The sequence below is a fragment of the Musca autumnalis genome, unplaced genomic scaffold (genome assembly GCF_047663935.1).
Source record: "Musca autumnalis isolate F117 unplaced genomic scaffold, ASM4766393v1 scaffold_3, whole genome shotgun sequence".
Lineage (NCBI taxonomy): Eukaryota > Metazoa > Arthropoda > Insecta > Diptera > Muscidae > Musca > Musca autumnalis.
Genome location: NW_027411866.1, coordinates 171128805 through 171149873, shown reverse-complemented (window position 1 = coordinate 171149873; position 21069 = coordinate 171128805).

Genomic DNA, 21069 nt, shown 5'->3' with positions numbered 1-21069 from the left:
TTTTTTTTGGGAAAAATTCATGCAATTCATGCAATTTAACGTGATAATTAGATAATATTTAGCCGGTTAAATGGACCAGAACTTTTGTGTGAAAATTTGGAAAGTTTTTAGTGAAATAACTATATCTTTAGTCCTGGAAAATATATTAAACCCATGCAAGTTATATTTAGAAGAGGAGTGCTTGACCCTTCTATTGATGCTAATTATGTTGATGTACGTGGTAAGTTAACAGAGTTACAGCCTAGTATATGCAGGCATCCCTCAGTTTTAATTGTGGGAAGTGTAACGTTAATCACGCTAGAGATCGCAGTTATAGTTCAATACTGACAATTGTTTGCACGAGGTAATAGTTTTGGTCAAGGATAGTGCCAATAACTGTTGATAATGAACTTATGAAAACTAAAATTGAAAACCCAGTCTTGACCTCAAACATGATGCAAATTATATCAATGTAACAGTTATATAAAGGAACTACTGTCTAACAGCACGGTGCGCCTGAACTAACTTAAAATGGAGGTGCTTACACCTGGAATGTTTTTGCGCATTCTGAAACAAAAATTGTCATAGATGAGAAAAATCAAGAAAACATTAAAATTGCCAGAGCATTTTTAAATGAATCGCGATCAAATTTCCCATTTTTAGGGTTTTTAGGTTTTTACGATTTTGCATGGAAACTGCAAGTCCTATTGAGATGGGATTAGAGAAAATGATGTAGGTGTGAACATTTTCTACAAGATAGACCTTTATGATATTTTCGTAGGTTTTATCATTTTTGAGATATAGAAGTTCAAATAGGGACAATGCACTAACTATATCAACTTATTATAAAACAATGTCATGTGCGGTGCGCCTTAACCTACTTTAAATGAAAACCGCTAACACCTAGGAAGTTTTTGTAGATTCTCAAACAGCAATGTTCATAGATCAGAAGAATCCAAAAAAAACGCTGGATGGATTTTTAAATAAATCACGGTCAAAGTTCATATTTTTAAGGCTTTTTAGCTTTTCAGAATTTTGCATGGAAACCGCAAGGCCTATGGTAATGGGACTTAGAAAAGTGTTGTAGTCTCATTTTTATAGGACTCGGTTTCCAAACAAAATCGTGAAAACCTAAAAAACCCTAAAAATATGAATTTCGATCGTCATTAATTTTAAAAGCGGTCTGGATTTTTTTTGTTTTTTGATTTTTCTCATCTATGAACATTGTAGTTTCAGAATTTGCAAAACTTCCTTGGTGTATGCACCTTCCACTTAAAGTTGGTTCAGGCACTTCGTGACATACAAATGTGTTTTTGTTTATAGTCTTGATTTGTTTATAAAGAACTACGTTTACCTTCCATGCTACAAAATTTCGCAACCATGATAGAAAAGTATTAAAATCATGATAGAGGAATTTGCAGTTTATTTAATTGATGTAAATTACGATGCTGTACGGGGTTTTGAAGTTTTTATGCTAACTTTGATTAGAAGTAATGTAATATCTCGAAATATTAGTCTCTTTCATTGATCGAATCAGATAAAGTCACCGAAAGTTATTTCTAAATGGGTTTTGGTATTTTTTCTTTCTTAATACAAATGTTTAATTTTTTGAAGAAAAATTTATGTATATCAAGCTTTTTGTAGAAAATTTACTTATGTTGAAACTGAGGTATGGGGTATTGTAACTCGCGATCAGTTTTACTATACCATAACTTTTGACCGCATTTCGGTAAAATAAACTGTTTTAGCCCGATTCACCGAGGGGTTTCTTAAAATAATAATTTGAGCGGAAGCTGTGGTCGTACTAATGTAAAAAAATCGGAAAAAATCGTTGAATTAAACGAGTTTCATTATGTTATTTTCCAATTAGTGGTTTTACAACACAATGTAGAGCTTAATGCTCAACGGAGAAGTTAAAGAGTACACTTCAGAGTTGAAGTTTCTAATGTATGATTTTTTAATATAACCACTGTATCTACCTCAAACGGATGCTGACATTTTGAAACCTGAAAAAAGGGGTTTTTTGAATTTTTGCTATAATCGGGACGGGCAGCTGGATTTACCTAAGAGCATATTATTTGATTGTAGTACTCGCGATTTCGCATTTTTTAATGTATAACATGAGGGTGTAGCACTCACAGGATCACAGTAATCTGCGCCCAAACACGAAATTTTTGTGCGTAAATTTTTCTCAAAAACCAATTTTTTTGGTTTGAAATTTACGAACGTCATTCGATTTCCGTGGAAACCCGCGTAAATTTAGTTTTTTTACATTCTGAATCTAACAAGCCACGACGCGTAAAAATCCACCCACTGGATCGGCGGATATGATATCCCTCAAATTTAAAAAATTTGCAAAAAATTATTTTGAAAATATCGCATATTAAAACGCGTTTTGGATGTGTCAGTTCTACTTAAATAAATAGATCGATACGCGTGTTTAAACTTCGCGAAAACAGATATTTAAAAACTCTCGTAAATCCAGAGATATAATAGATTTGTTCTAAAAATTGAGTGCGATGCTACATCCACGGTTCTTGATGGATCGCATTGAAACGGCATAGAATGATGTATTTTTTAATGGTGATTATTAAAATCGGATGCGCATAAAATGTAAATGAACTTCGCGGAAATTATAACCATTTTACTGTATTTTGCACCCTAATATGCAGCAGATGCTACATCGTGGCCGCCAAATAGAATTTGACAAACTGTACATCAAATAAAAGGGATTGATTCGCTGTGTTGGAAAATCGGATGCGCATCATGTCATTTTCATAATTACGCGATTTATTTGCGTCTCAAATGTAGTAATATTCAATACAACATTATTTTAACGTTATGCCACAATTGGAATTCCTTGTGATTTAATATAAGGTTCTAATAATATTATCCAATAGGAAAACTATAAGCGAAAAATTTGTTACAACGGAATATCGTCATTATTGCGTGAAATTTTCACGAAAATGCCGAAAAACTCAAAAATTTTTTCTCCAACTTTTCCTATAAAACCATAAAAAAATAAAATTAGAATAATATGATTTTAATTTTTTCGTAATATTTTCTTCGTATTTTTGCAAATAACATGAATACTATAGCTCCAACCTTCACAACTTAGGTTTCATTTTATTCCTCAAAATGTCTGGATGCTGTTATAATTTTTTTTTATATATTTTTCGTAAGTATGAGCGCTATTGTTACAAAAATATGTTTGTAAATACGTGAAATTATTTAACAAATTTGATTTTTCGCGAATCCATTGAGACTTTGCGATTATTTTTTGCATCATCGCAAAGGTTACGAATTCAGTAAACGATAATAGAATATAACAGCTAACTATATTAAGCCGCGATTTTTTTAGAATTTTTTCTAATTATCATAATTAAAACGGTCATATCTTTTGCGCGAGTTAACTTCCGTCACCCAAAAAATAAAAGAAGATCTTTTCTTTTTCAATACCAAATACAATCTGATTTTATTTGTAAAAAATTCATATTTAAGTAGTTTTACAATTGTTAATTTTCTTCAGAATTTTGGAAACAAAGAAACAAAGAAACATAAAATTACACTGTGCAACACTGAAAATGCAAACAACTTCTAATGGGCATTTTCTGAAAGTACATATTAAGACTACAAAACCCCTATTTGGATATCGTGTTTTTAGATCGGGTTTGGATTTTATGGTCTCATCTATACCGGGCTAAAACGACCCTTTTTTCAATTGATACGTGCTTTTTCTCAGAAACTAACGAAAATGTTGCTTTACGGTCTTCAGCAATATTGTAGTCCTAAAGTAGTAGAACTTATATGTCAAACAGACGAACTACGAAAAACCGCAAATGGGGCATCAAAATTGATAAAATATAGGAAAGATTACATAATTTCTGGGATTATGGTCAGTAACTGCCAAACTATTGAGAGTTGAACCAAGTAGCCTTTAGCAAAAATGTTCCAAATAATGTTCTCAGCAATTCGTCAGAACATTCTGAAACTGTACAACACTTATTTCATGTTGTTTAGGCGGTATTTCATATCATACTTTCTACAAAACATATTTCAAACAACGTTCACACAGACTGTTTATTCTCATATTTGAAATTTCAATGTATTGTTGATATATTTTTCAAATTATCGTTGAAAAATATGCTAGAAACAACACGATAGAGGCATTTTACAACAATGATATGTTCTGAAGAGTTGTGTATTACATTTCAGCGAATATTTTCCCCAAAGATAACATTAAGAAAAATGTGATGGTTTTGGAAATACGCTGCGAAATATATACAAATTACGGAAATTTAAGATATATTATAAAATTTGAGGCAATAAATGAGGCTATTCGTGTTCATTATGTTTCCAAATACATTCTTCCTGTTCTTATCTAAAAGTTTGATGCGGATGTCATGGAAAGATTCGTATTGGTTTCAAAGATATAGCCCCGAATTTCTTTAAAAAGTCAATATTTAGCCATGTTTAGATAGGGCCATAAAATCCGAACCCGATCTAACAACACAAAATCCAAAGAGCGTTTTTGTCTATTGCGTCTGTACTTTCATAAAAACCGCATTTGAAATTGTTTGCACAAAATCACCTTGAAAATGTTGCATAGTGTTATCGAATAAGATTTCTGAGAAAAAAAAAGTACTTAAGTTTATTGATCTAATTTTATGGCTAAGGGGCTAACTATGCAATGTTAACATTTTCTTTGTTTGATTGGTTTATTGATTGCTGTTGTTGTTGTTGTTGTCATATTTCCGTTGATGTTTATTTGTCGTTGGTTGAAATTGCTGACGGTAATTATGTTGACAATAATGATGTTGATGATAATGATGTTGACAATAATGGTGTTGACGATAATTGTGTTGACGATAATAGTGTTGACGATAATGACGGTGCTTATTGGTGACCGGAGGTAACTCCTCCCCCCCTAGTGTATAGTGAGGGCCATAGAGAATCTAAGGGAGCCGAAACTATACTTGGCATTGGATCCGGAACAAATGAGATTTTTATCTTCTTCATCAAGCAAATTGTTGTAGTTAAGATGATTATGATTATGATCATCATTGATGTGTATGTAATATAATGGTGCGTCCTAGTGCTAGTTTCTAAGTTGGTCATTACAAGGCGATCTCCAAATTGGTGAGATTGTAGTTTCTGGATGTTGATTTCTTCGATTATTGACTCTGGAATAACCCGTAGTGGTTCAGGAAAGGATATGTTGATTTGTTCAATGTATGTTGTCATTGTGTCAGCATATGTTAGCCCGTTGATAAAAAGTGAACATTTTTCATAATATATTAAAGTATTGTTAGTAACATAAAGGGGTGTTTTACAATTAGAATTTACTAATGTTTTGGGTACATTAATGAAAAGTACAAAGTTTTTTTCAGGTTGAAAAATAGTCTGTAGTCGACCTATATCTTTGATATGACAATGAGGACGTTGAGTTTTTAATATGTTGCCGATGCAAATAGATTTATTAAAATCCTCCATTTTAATAGGGTTTTTACATATGAATGTATTTTCAATATTAAGACACAAATCATCATAAAAGTTAATAATTTGATCATTATAAACGATATATTTAGTGGTTACAATTTGTCTCGTTTTGTTTATTGGTAACGGAATTATATGAGATAGAGTATAGTTTTTCTTATCAAAGATTGGAATTTTTATATTGAGAATAGTATTTGTGTTGTAATAGTAGGCTTGTAGCTCTAAGTGTTCATATAAATGGTTTACTGAGTTTATATCGGTCATATCTTCATTAATTAAATTATGTATTTCCTTAATTTCATCATTACTTAATATAAATTTAGATATAATATTGAGTTTTGCTAACAAAATACTTTCCGCAATATTTGTAATGTGGTTTGTTAAAAGATCTATATTATAATTAATTCGGTTTAAGTATTGGATCTTTGTAATCAAGTTATCTTCTTTAATAATTTTATTTGAAAAATTTTGCTGGATTGATTTAAGTAACAAGGAAATTGTATCTTGTTCTTTGTTTATATGTGTCGAGATGGTATTGAATCTCTCTATCATGTTATTGTTCAAAGTGTGTAATGTGTTTATTTGTTTAGCAACATTGTTCTTATTTTGGATTAGTGTATCGATTTGTAGATTAATATTATGTGCATCATTATCATCCATATTTCCAGTAATATATTTTAAAGCGGTTCCTAATCCATTAAATAAACCTCGTTTTTGTCTTTTGAAGGGCATAATATTTTCTAGTTTTTGTTTTAATTCAATTAATTTCAATTGTGTTACTTTAATGGAATTTTCAATTAATGGATCTCTTTCAAAATTGTTTAAAGTTTCCTCGATTTTGTTGACATTTTCCACATAGTTTCCAAGGTTTATTATATGAATTAAGTTATGATATCTCTTGATTATTTTGGCACTTCCCAGTTTTAATTCTAATATTGGTAAATCATCTTGTAATTCTTGTATGTTTATGATTTGTGTGTATGCCACAGATAACCTATGAATATAAGATAATTACATGTTATTATTTTTTTGTTTGTTTTTTACGTTTGATTTTTGTTTTATGTATTTTTTGATTTTTGTCTGAGATAAATGTGACATTTTTGTCTTGTTTTACATAATGTTTTGAAAATCTAGGTGTAATTTTGCTTCTTCTGTTTTCTTTTCTAAATATAGCTTCATTAGGGGTTAGTATTTCGGGTTGTTTTCTGTTTTTATTCAAGCGATCTATTCGTTCATTAGTATAGGTTTGTAGTTTGTCCTGTATTTCTGGATATATTTTTTGTCGGTATTCATTTAATTTTTGTAAGTATTCATGTTCATCATTAAATTGAATTGTCCTGTTAAATATATGGGTTCTTCCGAAAAATAGTTCGTAAGGGGTCAGTTTTGTAGCTGAGTGAATTGAGTTATTATATGTGATTAATGTTTCTTTCAATATTTCGTCATGATCAAGTGTGAGTTTTAAATCTTTTCGTTTATTGAGAATTATGCGGTAAATTTCAGTTAGGGTAGAATGAAGTCTTTCAACAGGTGCGTTACTAGATGATTGTTGAAAGGATGTTACATGAACTGTGATATTAAATTGTTTACAAAAGTCATTGAAAATTACGGATGAAAATTCTTTCCCTTGATCACAAACAATTTTCTTTGGTATACCATAAGTGCAAACGAATGCTTTTAACTCCGTTATAACATTTAAACTAGTTCGTGCTTGTATTGTATATCCTGCAGCAAATTTTGAAAATTTGTCTATTATGGTTAATATTTGTTTCTGATTAATATGATAAATGTCAATGTGTACAATGTCTAAAGGCTTTGGTGGTGTTTCTGGTGTTTGGAAAATTAATTTTTGTGGCTGTCTATCATATTTTTGAGTTTGACATATGTCGCAATCATTTATAATTCGAATTATTTTATTTTTCATATTTGGGAAGAAATATTCTCTCTTTAGGTGTAAATAAGTTTCATCGATTCCTCTATGGTTGTTTTTTATGTGATAGTCTTTTATGAGTTCGTCTTGGTCATCATTGTCTGTTATATCTGTGATCATGAGGGTGCATCTAATTAAACGGTAGTTTTTTCCAAAAGAAAAGTAATTTGAATAGATTTTTTGAATAATTTTAAAAGTCTCGTCATCTGTAAATATCGCAACAAGTTTGTTTGGTTTGATGTATTTGACAAATATTTTTAGGATTGAATTTTCGTTATAGGATTGTGCTGTTATTGTTCTTCTAATTTTGTTTTTAAAAGGTACGTCTGTGTTAATACTAAAGGTTGGTCCAATGTTAAGTATCATTTATATATTAAATTCATTTAGAGGTTTTTCAGATATGTATATACCGTCATCAAGATTTTCTATTGCTGAATGAATTGTAGCTGCAGTAGAAATCACTTCATGATTGTTTACGTCAGTTCTAATTCTGCTAAGGACATCAGCGTTAGTATTCTGTGTTCCTTTCTTATAAACTATTTCATAATCATATTCTTCTAGCCTTAGCCTCCATCTTATAAGTTTCGAATTTGGTTCTTTTAGACTCATTATCCAGGTTAAAGGCCTATGATCTGTAACTATTTTGAATTTCCTGCCAAACAAATAGGGTCTGAAGTATTTGGTTGCCCAAACAATCGCTAAAAGTTCCTTTTCAATTGTTGCATAGTTTATTTCCGATGTTGACAAAGTTCTGCTAGCATAACATATTGGTTTATCGTTGCCTATGGTACCTTGCGATAGTACTGCTCCTAATGCATAATTACTTGCGTCTGTTGTCAAAATAAAATCTTTGGAAAAGTCAGGGTATTGTAAAATGGGGTCGTTACATAATAAATTTTTACATAATTCAAATGTTCTAATATACTCATTTGTTAGCTTGACTTCCATTCCTTTCTTTAAACATGTTGTAAGTGGTTTAGTTAGCTTAGCAAAGTCTTTTATGAATTTCCTGTAATATCCTAATAAACCAAGAAATGATTTGATTTGCTTTTGGGTCTTTGGGATGGGAAAGTTTTTAACTGCACTAATCTTTTTTGGATTTGGACTTATGCCGTCTGTTGATACGATGTGACCCAGAAATTCAATTTCTTTTCGTAAAAATTCGGATTTGTCAAGTTGGATTTTAAAATTTGATTCCTTTAGTGTCTTGAATACTGTTTCTAAATTATGAATGTGTTCCTGTAGAGAAGTTGCAAAAATGATAATATCGTCTAAATAGACTAGACAAATTTTCCCTATTAGATCTTTGAGAACATTATCCATAACCCTTTGGAATGTAGAAGGTGCATTTTTTAGGCCGAATGGCATTCGTACATATTCATAATGTCCTCCTTCTACAGAAAATGCTGTTTTGGCTATGTCTTTAGGGTCCATCTCTATTTGATGGAATCCACTTGCGAGGTCAAGGGTAGAGAAGTACATGCATTTGCCTAATTTATCTAGGATGTCATTAATATTTGGAATTGGATATTTATCAGTTATAGTCTTTTCATTGAGTTTTCTGTAGTCGATTACTAGTCTCCATTTCTGTTTTCCACTAGCGTCTGTCTTTTTGGGTACAATCCAAACTGGAGAACTCCAAGGTGAGTAGCTAGGTCTGATTATATTTTGGTCTAATAATTGTTTTATTTGTCGTTTCACTTCTTCCTTGTGAATGTAGGGGTAACGATAAGATTTAGTGTGTATAGGAACGTCATTTGTAGTTGGTATATTGTGTTTAATTTTGTTTGTAAATGTCAGTTTTTCTTCTGGTTTGTAGAATATATCTGAATATTTTTTGCATGTTTTAATTAATAATCGTTTTTCTTCCTGATTAAGGTGTTCTAACCGTAATAAACCTGAAAGGTCGCTATTTTGACTATCAGGACCTGTACTCGTGTATATATTGTTTAATTCTACAAAGTTCTGAGTTTCATAATATTCAGTTTTTATGGGGTGGTCAATATAAATAGTTTCTATGTTGTCGCTTATGTTTGTTACTTCCACTAGGCTGTTCCAATCTTTGGCTTTATAAATGCCACAAGAAATTATTATGTTTCCGCCTATTGAGGTTTCTGGGATCCAGATGTCTCCGCATTCCACATCAACTGGAAGTTTAAGGAGATATTTAGTGTGGGGGTCTAATGACTTCTTTTCTGAGCAGATGTTTGGCTTGCGTAGCAAAGGAATGGTAGTATATTTGGTTTCGAGAACATTTTTTTGTAAATCTATTTTAGCTTGAATTTCTGATAAATAGTCAATACCTATCAATCCATCAAAAAAATTATGGAATTTGAATAATAACACTGATATTTGCCCTACTTGGTTGAATTCCTTAAATATAGGTAAGAGTGCGGAATGATTTATTTTATGTTCCGACAATACGGTTTTTATTATAGTTGGTTTGCATATTATTCGTTTGTTTGGTGGTACCAAGTCTGGGTTTAAAAACGAAGTGGACGCTCCTGTGTCATTGAGGAACTTTAATAATTTGTTGTGTTCAGAAGTAACATGTATATAAATTAGTTCTTTTCCGTGTCTATTCATATCTAGGTATCCTGAAGGTACTGTGAGGCATTTTCGTGAAAATTTAATTCTTCAATATTTGTGACCTGATATTGTTCCTGTTCTTCAATATTATTAATATCCATAGCAGATTGCTTACTAAATCGTGTACCCGGACCCTGTTGCATGGAAGATGGGAAGTTATTTCTTTGTTTGGAGTTTGCAAACCCACTAGATATGTCCATTTTTTCTGGAGGTTGTGTTTTGGGAATTTGGGAGTTATTAAAAAATTGATGAGGTGGAGCATTCCATTGGGAATTATTGTTTTGATAATTACGGGGGTTGTTAGTTTTATAATATGCTTGATCTGGGTTTGGTCCCTTATTATAATTATCGTTATTGTTTCTCCAGGTTTTATTATATGTCTGATATGGTCTGTGTGAATCTTGTCCTTGGTAATGATTATTATTTCCGTAATTGTTGTTATTATTATGGGAAAAGTTTTGTGCCTGAAAGTTATTATAATTTCCTTTATAGTTATGATTCTGGTATGGTTTTTTGTAATGTGGAGCACTATTTTGTCCATATTGATTTTTATTCGCATTTTTTCTATAGTTTCCGCGTACGTAGTATACATTTTCTTCTTTAATACAAAAGGAAAACGCTTCTGCTAGGGTTGTGGGTCTCATGGATCTGACGGTGACGCCTAAAGGATCATTTAACCCAGCAAGGAATGATGATAAGCATAATTCATTATAAAGAGATTTCTTTGTAGCTATCGCTACTGGATTCGTTTCTTGTAGTAGTAAATGATTACAAAGTTCGGCTTGGATTTCTATGATCTCACTGTAAAATGATTCTAATGTTTTTTGATATTGTTTTATAAAAGAAAGGTCCCTAATTAAAGAAGCTTCAGTACGTTTATCAGAATAGTGGAGAACAAGATTGTTCCTTATGCTATCCCAATTGAGTGGGGTACCATAAATATTTAATACTTCGTTGGCATGGCCTTCAATTTTGTTCCTAATTGCTCTTAGTAATAAATTGCCGTATGGTGTCTTGTCAGTGTTTTTAATATACAGTAAGATTTCCTCTACATTATTTATGAAATCGTAAAGAAGCCTAGGATTTCCATCAAAAGTTGGTAACTGTTTGATTGCATCGGGGATGCGTAAAGAAGAAAAAATATCAGTTTGTGGTACATTAGTAGCTGGATTAATAGGTTGCAATCCGCTAGGGCCTCGTTGGCTTGTGTTTTCATTCATTATTGTTAATTCGTCTGTTTCTAATATTGAGCTTAGACTTCTTGATTTAAAAATATTGTATGGAACAAACCGATGTTTTTTGGACATTTAATTTAATACAAAATTTAGGTCGTTCCTTTAAATTGTGTGATGATGTGGTGGACTATACGATTTTGTTTCTACTTACATACATGAAAGAATAAGTGCGATTTTCATTTTTATCCTAACTATAAGATTCAGATTAATATTTTTCCAATTATTTCTTTTTTTCAGGTTTTTTTTTATAAATTTCCTTTTTCTTTTCGATTTCCTTTTTTTCTAAAAAAAATATTTGTCCTCAATTTGTTAATTTTTGTTATAAATTTCTTTTTTTTTCGTATATATATTTTAATTTCATAAATTTCTCATTCTCAATTTTTCATTTTCAATTTCATATATTTTTCATTTTTGTATATTTCAATTTTTTTTATTTTCTTATTTTTTTCTTTTTTTCCTTATATATATTTTAATTTCATAAATTTCTTATTTTCAATTTTTCATTTTCAATTTCATATATTTTTCATTTTTTGTATATTTCATTATTTCATCAATTTTTTATTTTCAATTTGATATATTTTTCATTTTTCATTATGTTTTCAATATTTCATTTTCATATTCAATTTCATATATTTTTCATTATTTTTCAATTTCTTTTATATTTTCAAAAATTTTCTATTTCAATATTTTTCAATTTTCCATTTAAATATTGTTCATTTCCGTATATTTTCATAATTTCAGTATTTTGTATATTCTTTTTTTCTTTTTTTTTTTCAATATAATACATTTTTTTATGATCCTTCAAAATCCTTTTTATTTTTCACATACAGTTCTATATTTTGTCTTTTTAATTTTTGTTCATTATTTATTTATTTGAGAATTGCATTGGCACTGGATTTGGGTTACACGGATGTAGGTTCTACGGTTTTTGGTGCAAGAAATTTCTCCTTAAGGCTGACTATGATATTCCCTCATAGTATGTCGCCTTTACTTTATGCTTGATATTCCCTCAAGCCTAACTATTAATTTATTTTTTTATTATTTTCACCAATTAATTTTCTATTTTTGTTTATGTCCTTTCCAAGGATCTGTCACTCCGTTTATTTTTCTTTTTTTTTTTTTTTGATTTATCACTGATCCTACTTTTTAAGGATTACGTCTTTTAATTTATTATTATATATTTATTCACTGAGAACACTGCACTCAAAAAAACCGCCGTTCGACTGCGCCAGTTAACTTCCGTCACCCAAAAAATAAAAGAAGATCTTTTCTTTTTCAATACCAAATACAATCTGATTTTATTTGTAAAAAATTCATATTTAAGTAGTTTTACAATTGTTAATTTTCTTCAGAATTTTGGAAACAAAGAAACAAAGAAACATAAAATTATCGAATAAGATTTCTGAGAAAAAAAAGTACTTAAGTTTATTGATCTAATTTTATGGCTAAGGGGCTAACTATGCAATGTTAACATTTTCTTTGTTTGATTGGTTTATTGATTGCTGTTGTTGTTGTTGTCATATTTCCGTTGATGTTTATTTGTCGTTGGTTGAAATTGCTGACGGTAATTATGTTGACAATAATGATGTTGATGATAATGATGTTGACAATAATGGTGTTGACGATAATTGTGTTGACGATAATGGTGTTGACGATAATGACGGTGCTTATTGGTGACCGGAGGTAACTCGCGCAAAGATCAAAGTTAGTAACGAAAACAGATTTGGAATGCAGATTTTTTTCTTAATTTATGTACCAAAAATCATTGATGTAGTATCAACATTTTTTTTTTTTTTGATTTTTTTGAAATGGAAAAGACAATTTTAGACATTTTTCCTGATATGTAGCCAAAATGGTTCATCTGTCCATTACGAAATAATGAAAATAACATATAACGTGTCGCAATCATAAATTCATATACTCCCACAACATCGCCGAAGGAACAAGGGACACTTTGCAATCATATAAATAAATTTCGCTGAAAACTAGTGCCCAGGGGAAGTGGTTTAGGGTATCACATTGTCGGCCCAGTCCGACTATAGCTCTCTTTTACTTGTTTACTGTTACGAAAGAATCCATGTCCATAATTTGCGGTCGAAAAATGTTGAAGAAGTTGAAGATACCATGATTGCAATAGCGCGACTGTAATTATTTTGGTTAAGGTAACCTTAAGTCTTCTCGTATAAAATCCTGTGTGGCGAGTAACATTATTATCTCCCTAAAAGAAATGTTGATTCGTGAAAAACTTATGCACATGGGTAGTTGTAAAAGGCTTCAAAAATACTTCATATATGCAAATTTGTAAAAATGGTTATATAAATAGAAGTTATCAAAATCAGCCTTTGTCTTCTAGCCATTCACATTCAATATATCTGATGAGCTGAATTAAACCACCAGCGAAACGATCGTAGCATAATGCTTGGGTGTGTGGTGACTTCGCTAGAATTCACTTTTTCAACACAAAACTCCTTAAAAAATGAAATGAAACTTTCATAAATAATGACCTTCGTCCTAATAAGGCAACAATAATGAATAAAATACGACCTTTGACCCTGAATTATTTTTTCATTGAAGAGGTGTTTTAGGACATTACGCCCAATAACAAACGCTAACTCTCCATTAAAATTTAGCTTTGTTGGAAAGTTTGATATTTAGAATGTCTGATCAATATGATCAGACATTACTGCCATACAGGAAATACGATGAATTGGGAAAAGCTTTACAACAACACCTAAAGGTGACGTACTGTATTATAGCTGTCATGACACAAAGCATGAAACGGATTTGAAGTTGGCCGGAGGTTGAACATCTGGTTTCCAACTTCACCCCAGCGATTAAAAGACTCGCTACTATTCGATTAAAAGCAAACATCTGACAATGATATTAGGCTAATAGACTTTGCAGCTGCAAAAAAAATGGTTGTTAGCAGTACCTGACATCGGTAGGCTGCAAAAACAAGAGACAGACACAGCATATTCCACTCAACTAGCCCAATTGCTTAATGAAAGCACTTCTCGTTCCGATAACATATCAGCATAATGGCAAAATATTGCCCACTCCATGCAAACATCCACAAAATCCATACTTGTATACAAGAGACCTCCACCAAGGAATCCATGGTATGACCAGGAGTGTCGTAATTTGGTAACTGATGGTCTGCTCAGGATATGGGAAAAACATTTTTCCAAACAGTTGGTATCCGATAGTGGCGATGACGGCGAAAATATCACAGATCCAATCCCAGAAGATGGTATTGAATGTATACCGCCCAGCCTAGATGAGGTAAAGACAGCAATAAACCGACTGAAGAATAATAAGGCTGTAGGAGCCGATGCCTTACAAGCCGAGCTGTTTAAAATCGAAGGCGACACGCTTGTAAGGTGTTTTCTCATCTATTTAGCACCATCTGGCAGGAAGATAGAGTACAAGACGATTGCAGATAAGACTGTATGCTCTAAGGAGAGAGGAGATAAGTCTTCGCCCTATTGCCTACAAGATAGTGTCAGGGATACTGTGCGAACGAGTAAAGCCTATGATCAACGAAATAATTGGGTCATACCATTGCGGCTTTAGACCTGGCAAAACCACCATTAAACAGATATTTACTCTGTGGCAAACCTGGAGAAGACCCAAGAGATGCAGATCGACACCTACCAACTTTTGTCGATTATAAAGCAGCCTTAGTCATTCTCCTACGTTCAAAGGTATTCCAAGCCATGTCTGAACTTGGTATCCCTGTCAATCTCATTCGGCTTTGTAGAATGACGATAACTGATACTCGGTCCTCGGTTAAAATAGGAAAGAACATCTCCGAAGAGTTTAGTACCAAAAGAAGTATCAGACAAGGAGACGGCCTTTCGTGTGACTTATTCAACATTCTGCTGGAAAACGTTATACGAGAAGCGAAGGTCAAAAGAAGTGGCACAACATATACAAACAGCCATATGTTACTTGCTTATGCTGATGACGTCATGGCCCGATCGGTAAAAGGAGTAACTGATACCTTTGCAAAAGTCGAACGGGAAGTGGGTTTGTCGGTAAACGGCGAAAAGACCAAGTTCATGGTCTTCTTCTATAGAGTTCGGACCAACTGTCGACGTTGGTTCCTATAAGTTTGAGGTAGTAAAAGACTTCGTCTACCTCGGCACCTCCGTTAACACAACAAACAACATCAGTTGTGAAATAAAAAGAAGAATTATATTGGCCCCCAGATGCTACATTTGCTCAAGTAAACAGATTAAGAACAAAGCCTCATCTCAAAAAAAAAAACGCTTTACAAAACACAGATACTACCCGTTCTTATGTACGGTTCCGAAGCCTGGTTACTTGCGCAAGCAGATAAGGGTGCTTGGTGTATTTGAGAGAAATGTTTTTCGAAAAATCTACGGGCCAATCTGCGTTGACGATGAATATCGACGTCGTATAAACCACGAGTTGTATCTACTACAACGACATCAGTATAGAAAATCTATCGAGATGCAACGATTGTGTTGGCTAGGCCATGTCATAAGAATGGGCGATGATGAACCTGCTAAAGGCGTAAAAAAAGTCCACGCTTAGATGGAGCAAACAAGTGGATGTAGAGATGAGGGGTGGTAATACAGAAAGTGAAGCAACTAACAGGGAGAATTGGATATATTTTTTTTAGTTCGGCTTAAGGAACAAATGTTCTGTAATGGGCCAGCTAAGTAAGAAAGATCAATATGATACAATTAATGTTTCCTTCATTAAAAGGAACCTCCAACCACAGTTTTTCCTTACTTGTTGTTAAAAGATGGTAAAACATAATAATAATCAATGGAATCGTCACTCTTCACTTGTTACTGTCTGTTTAAGATAACACAAATGCTTTACTTAATTATAACATACACCACAATGTGAAAAGGGCATGTAGCACAGCGAAATATTCATATCTCGACGAGATTAAGCGAATTTGTGATGTGTGTCAGTCCGTCCATTAAGAATATTAGTCAAACTCCAGGTCGCAATTGTAGACCATTCGTCATGAATTTCTGTATGATGGTCTGATCAACGCGAAATTTAAGGAAAGGTTTGGTTTTAGGACTAAGAAGAAGCTTGAAATTTAACATGATGATCAGATAATATTTAGCGGATGAACTGGACCAAACTTTTGGTAAAATATATTCCAACCCAGTAAGTTATATTTGGAAGAGGAACTCATGACTTTTCCATTGATGTCAATTATGCTAATGTAAATGGCCAGATAACATATTTACAGTATGGTATATGCAGGGATCTCACAGTTTAAAGTGTGTGTAGTGTATCCATAATCACGCTAGATGTAGCAGTTATATTTCAATGCTGACAAAATTATGCAAATTTCATGTTTGGTCAAAATTTTTAATTTTGGGTCCATAATCCGACAAATTACGAATACGAAACTTAAAAACCAGCTCTTGATTTCTGCTTTGATGTAAATTGTATTGTTGAAACTATTTAGGTTTTACTGTGTGGAGGACGATGTCATTCTTCTCTTCTATTGAGTGAAAGACCTGCCTTTCACTCAATAGAAGAGAAGAATGACATCGTCCTCCACACAGTAAAACCTAAATAGTTTCAACAGGTTATGGGCCCAGGAGCACTCTCAGAGGAGAAGAAGAAAAGTTCCTGTAAAAATGTGTGAGTAGCAGCCAGAAAGTGTCCAAAGTGGAAGTGCCCAGGAATTCTCGTGACGATTGTTTGTCAATCAAAATCGTGTGTCGAGTCCGATAATGGAAATGATTAGTTCATTTTCCAACGTCGATTGTCAGATGACAATTGCGATACCTGGAGCGTGAAGATGAAGTCCGTGTAGATTCATCAAGAGCTGTGGAATGTCATTCAGAGAAGAGAGATACCAGCAACTGTGAATCGGCAAAAGAAGCGTGGAGTACTCTGGAAGAAATTCATCGACCAAAGGAACCAGTGTGTCAGGTATCCCTATCCAAGCAGGTATTGGTGATGACAAATGATGTTGGTCATCGAAGAGTACATCTGTGTGTGTTTACGTCCGTTGTAAACGAGCAGGCATCGAGGAAAGGCAACAATATCCACGCAAATTGTAGCAACAACAAGAAGAGAGAGTCAAAGGAGAGGTTCATCGAGTACGCAGAAAAACAATGCAGCACAATGTCCGAGTTCTCAGGTAAAGAGAAAGGGTAAGGAAAACCCCACAGTGACTGCGTACGCGGTTTTGGCAACGATGAACAATAAAACTGTTAATGAAAAAAAAACATCTGGTGTCTAGACAGCGATCGTAATGAGTTTACGACATATGATGATGACCGAGCGCAGAACGAAAGGGAAAGTGGTAATTAAAAACGGAAACATCGAGCCTAATGATGTGTTGTTTGTCCCAAATCTGCAGCGTTTATTGCGGTTGGTGAAGTAGCAGATAACGACGTCGTAAAGATTGACGCGAGAGAAGCGACGATCCTAAATAATCAAGCAAAGGTGGTGGTGACAGCGAAAGGCTTATGGATTTGTTCATGCCATCGAGTGTGTTTCTGGCAGACAAGAGAAAAAATTTAATGAGATTACAATGCCTTAACAGTTGTACGAATGGAGAGAGTCCACGGCAACGAGCAGACCACAAGAGAGAGAGAAAATCTCGAATGAGTTTCGAAGATACAGCTACAGTCACAAGAGGTGCAAAGTTTAACCAACCAGAAGAGAGCCATTGTACGTCAATGGGAGACACCATTCAGGAGGAGCCTGAAGATTGGAATTCTTTATACTTACATTATGATAAAACTGTATATAATATGTCTCTGTAATGTGTTAACAAGAGTAAGTTAGGAAATAAAGAATTATTCGGCTAGAATCTTGTGTAGATTCGTATGTATGTGTGTTGAGGAGGAGTGTTGGAAGTACCATATGTATGAGTTACATTATGGCAACACACACACATACAATAGAGATAATTAAAGTGTAATTATCTCTACTGTATGTGTGTGTGTTGCCATAATGTAACTCATACATATGGTACTTCCAACATGTATCAATAATAAATTTTGTAAAAATATCAGTTACTTATATCAATAATATAAATTGTTCGTTGAAAACAGTGTCCAGAGAAAGTGATGTAGGGTATCATATGGTCGGCCCCGTCCGACTATAGCCCTCCCTTACTTGTTTTAAACATGTATAGTATTTGTAACATAACATTTTTGAACTTGTAAGTGAAAATATGTTTGTACGTTTAAATTGCCTTTATATTAGCCTCTTGGATACCTTACAAAGTACCCTAGAGTGGTAGGGTTGACTGTTGCAACACAACATTTGTATCCACTCTCTCTCTCCATCTATGACGCTAGGAACAAAAAATCAGATTTGTTCAAGGTCTATATTTTTATTGTCCTTAAAATTTCTTAATTTTTCGTGCTTTAATAACATTATATGAAAATTCCAAGGTGTCGTAATTGCACACATTACATGTTCAAATAGTCAAAAAAAAAAAAAAAAAAACACTAACATTTTCTGTCATTTCAATAATACCATAAAATAGGAATTTAAATATTTTAATACGTGACTTTTGTCACTTTTTTTACTTTTTCCTTCAACTTTGTGTTTAACTGCTACGCCTGCGACTTTTAACCGGATATCCCTTGGATATTTTAAGTAGTTAAACGGTGTGTTGTATTTGAACAGCACTTTCGTACTTCCGGAAAAGTCATGAAGTGGTTTGTCTGCCGTTCAAGTAGACTACGTCAGTCAAGTGAACAAAAACTTTTATGTCAGTTAAACACAACGAAATGGTCAGAAGTTTTCGAAAATAAACACAAATACAAATTGGGGTTTGTTTGTGAATAGCGTTTTAAGTTACGCTTTCCTAAACGTTTTTCCCACCGCCAATTACAAAATGTTTTGAGTTTTGAGATATTTTAGTGTTATGTTTTTATACCCTACGCCACTAAGTGGGGAGGGTATTATAAGTTGGTCCTCGCCGAACAAGTTTATAACGCATCGAAATAATGTTCGTAGACCCACACTTGTACATACTAAAATGAATGTCACGACGAGCGGAGTCGATCTGGCCCTGTGTGCCCTCCCTCCGTCTATCCGACACATACAATAGAGATAATTAAAGTGTAATTATCTCTACTGTATGTGTGTGTGTTGCCATAATGTAACTCATACATATGGTACTTCCAACATGTATCAATAATAGATTTTGTAAAAATATCAGTTACTTATATCAATAATATAAATTGTTCGTTGAAAACAGTGTCCAGAGAAAGTGATGTAGGGTATCATATGGTCGGCCCCGTCCGACTATAGCCCTCCCTTACTTGTTTTAAACATGTATAGTATTTGTAACATAACATTTTTGAACTTGTAAGTGAAAATATGTTTGTACGTTTAAATTGCCTTTATATTAGCCTCTTGGATACCTTACAAAGTACCCTAGAGTGGTAGGGTTGACTGTTGCAACACAACATTTGTATCCACTCTCTCTCTCCATCTATGACGCTAGGAACAAAAAATCAGATTTGTTCAAGGTCTATATTTTTATTGTCCTTAAAATTTCTTAATTTTTCGTGCTTTAATAACATTATATGAAAATTCCAAGGTGTCGTAATTGCACACATTACATGTTCAAATAGTCAAAAAAAAAAAAAAAAAAACACTAACATTTTCTGTCATTTCAATAATACCATAAAATAGGAATTTAAATATTTTAATACGTGACTTTTGTCACTTTTTTTACTTTTTCCTTCAACTTTGTGTTTAACTGCTACGCCTGCGACTTTTAACCGGATATCCCTTGGATATTTTAAGTAGTTAAACGGTGTGTTGTATTTGAACAGCACTTTCGTACTTCCGGAAAAGTCATGAAGTGGTTTGTCTGCCGTTCAAGTAGACTACGTCAGTCAAGTGAACAAAAACTTTTATGTCAGTTAAACACAACGAAATGGTCAGAAGTTTTCGAAAATAAACACAAATACAAATTGGGGTTTGTTTGTGAATAGCGTTTTAAGTTACGCTTTCCTAAACGTTTTTCCCACCGCCAATTACAAAATGTTTTGAGTTTTGAGATATTTTAGTGTTATGTTTTTATACCCTACGCCACTAAGTGGGGAGGGTATTATAAGTTGGTCCTCGCCGAACAAGTTTATAACGCATCGAAATAATGTTCGTAGACCCACACTTGTACATACTAAAATGAATGTCACGACGAGCGGAGTCGATCTGGCCCTGTGTGCCCTCCCTCCGTCTATCCGTCCGTCTGTCCATCTAAACCTTGTAATCACGCTACAGGTCGCACTTTTGATCGGATCGTCACCAAATTTTGGATGTTTTTGGGGGTCCCGGAGGGGAAGAAGCCTATTGATTTGTGGTCGGAATGGGTAAAAAACTTATTTGGAGAAAGAGGCATAGTTTTCTTTTCCAAAGCGAATATCTAAGCTTCTATAAGGGGTATACCAAAAGTAAAGCCTGAGAATCAATGTAGAAAATACCACCACCGAATATATTGCAATAGTCGCAAAAAAACTCAACTTTCAATTTTTGCGATTTTAATTATGAACTTCTTTCCAATACTTTTTTAATGATAAAAGTGTGAAAATGAGTCTAACGCACATATTTTTCCAAAATGTACGGGAACGGAAAAATTACAGAAACGTCATAAAAACTAAAACAAATGTCAAGGTCGGCGTGTCAGCCAATCAGAAGCTGGCAAACATGTTGCACATTATTGCTCGCCCAAATTTGTCGTGAACAAAGTTTCTAAAGAGAAAACTTTTAAGCGCCATTTTTGTTCAAAGAGAAGTGAACATTTTGCAACTTTTTTGGTGCACGGGAACGCATTTCGGATAAAATTGTGCAAAATGTGTTAAA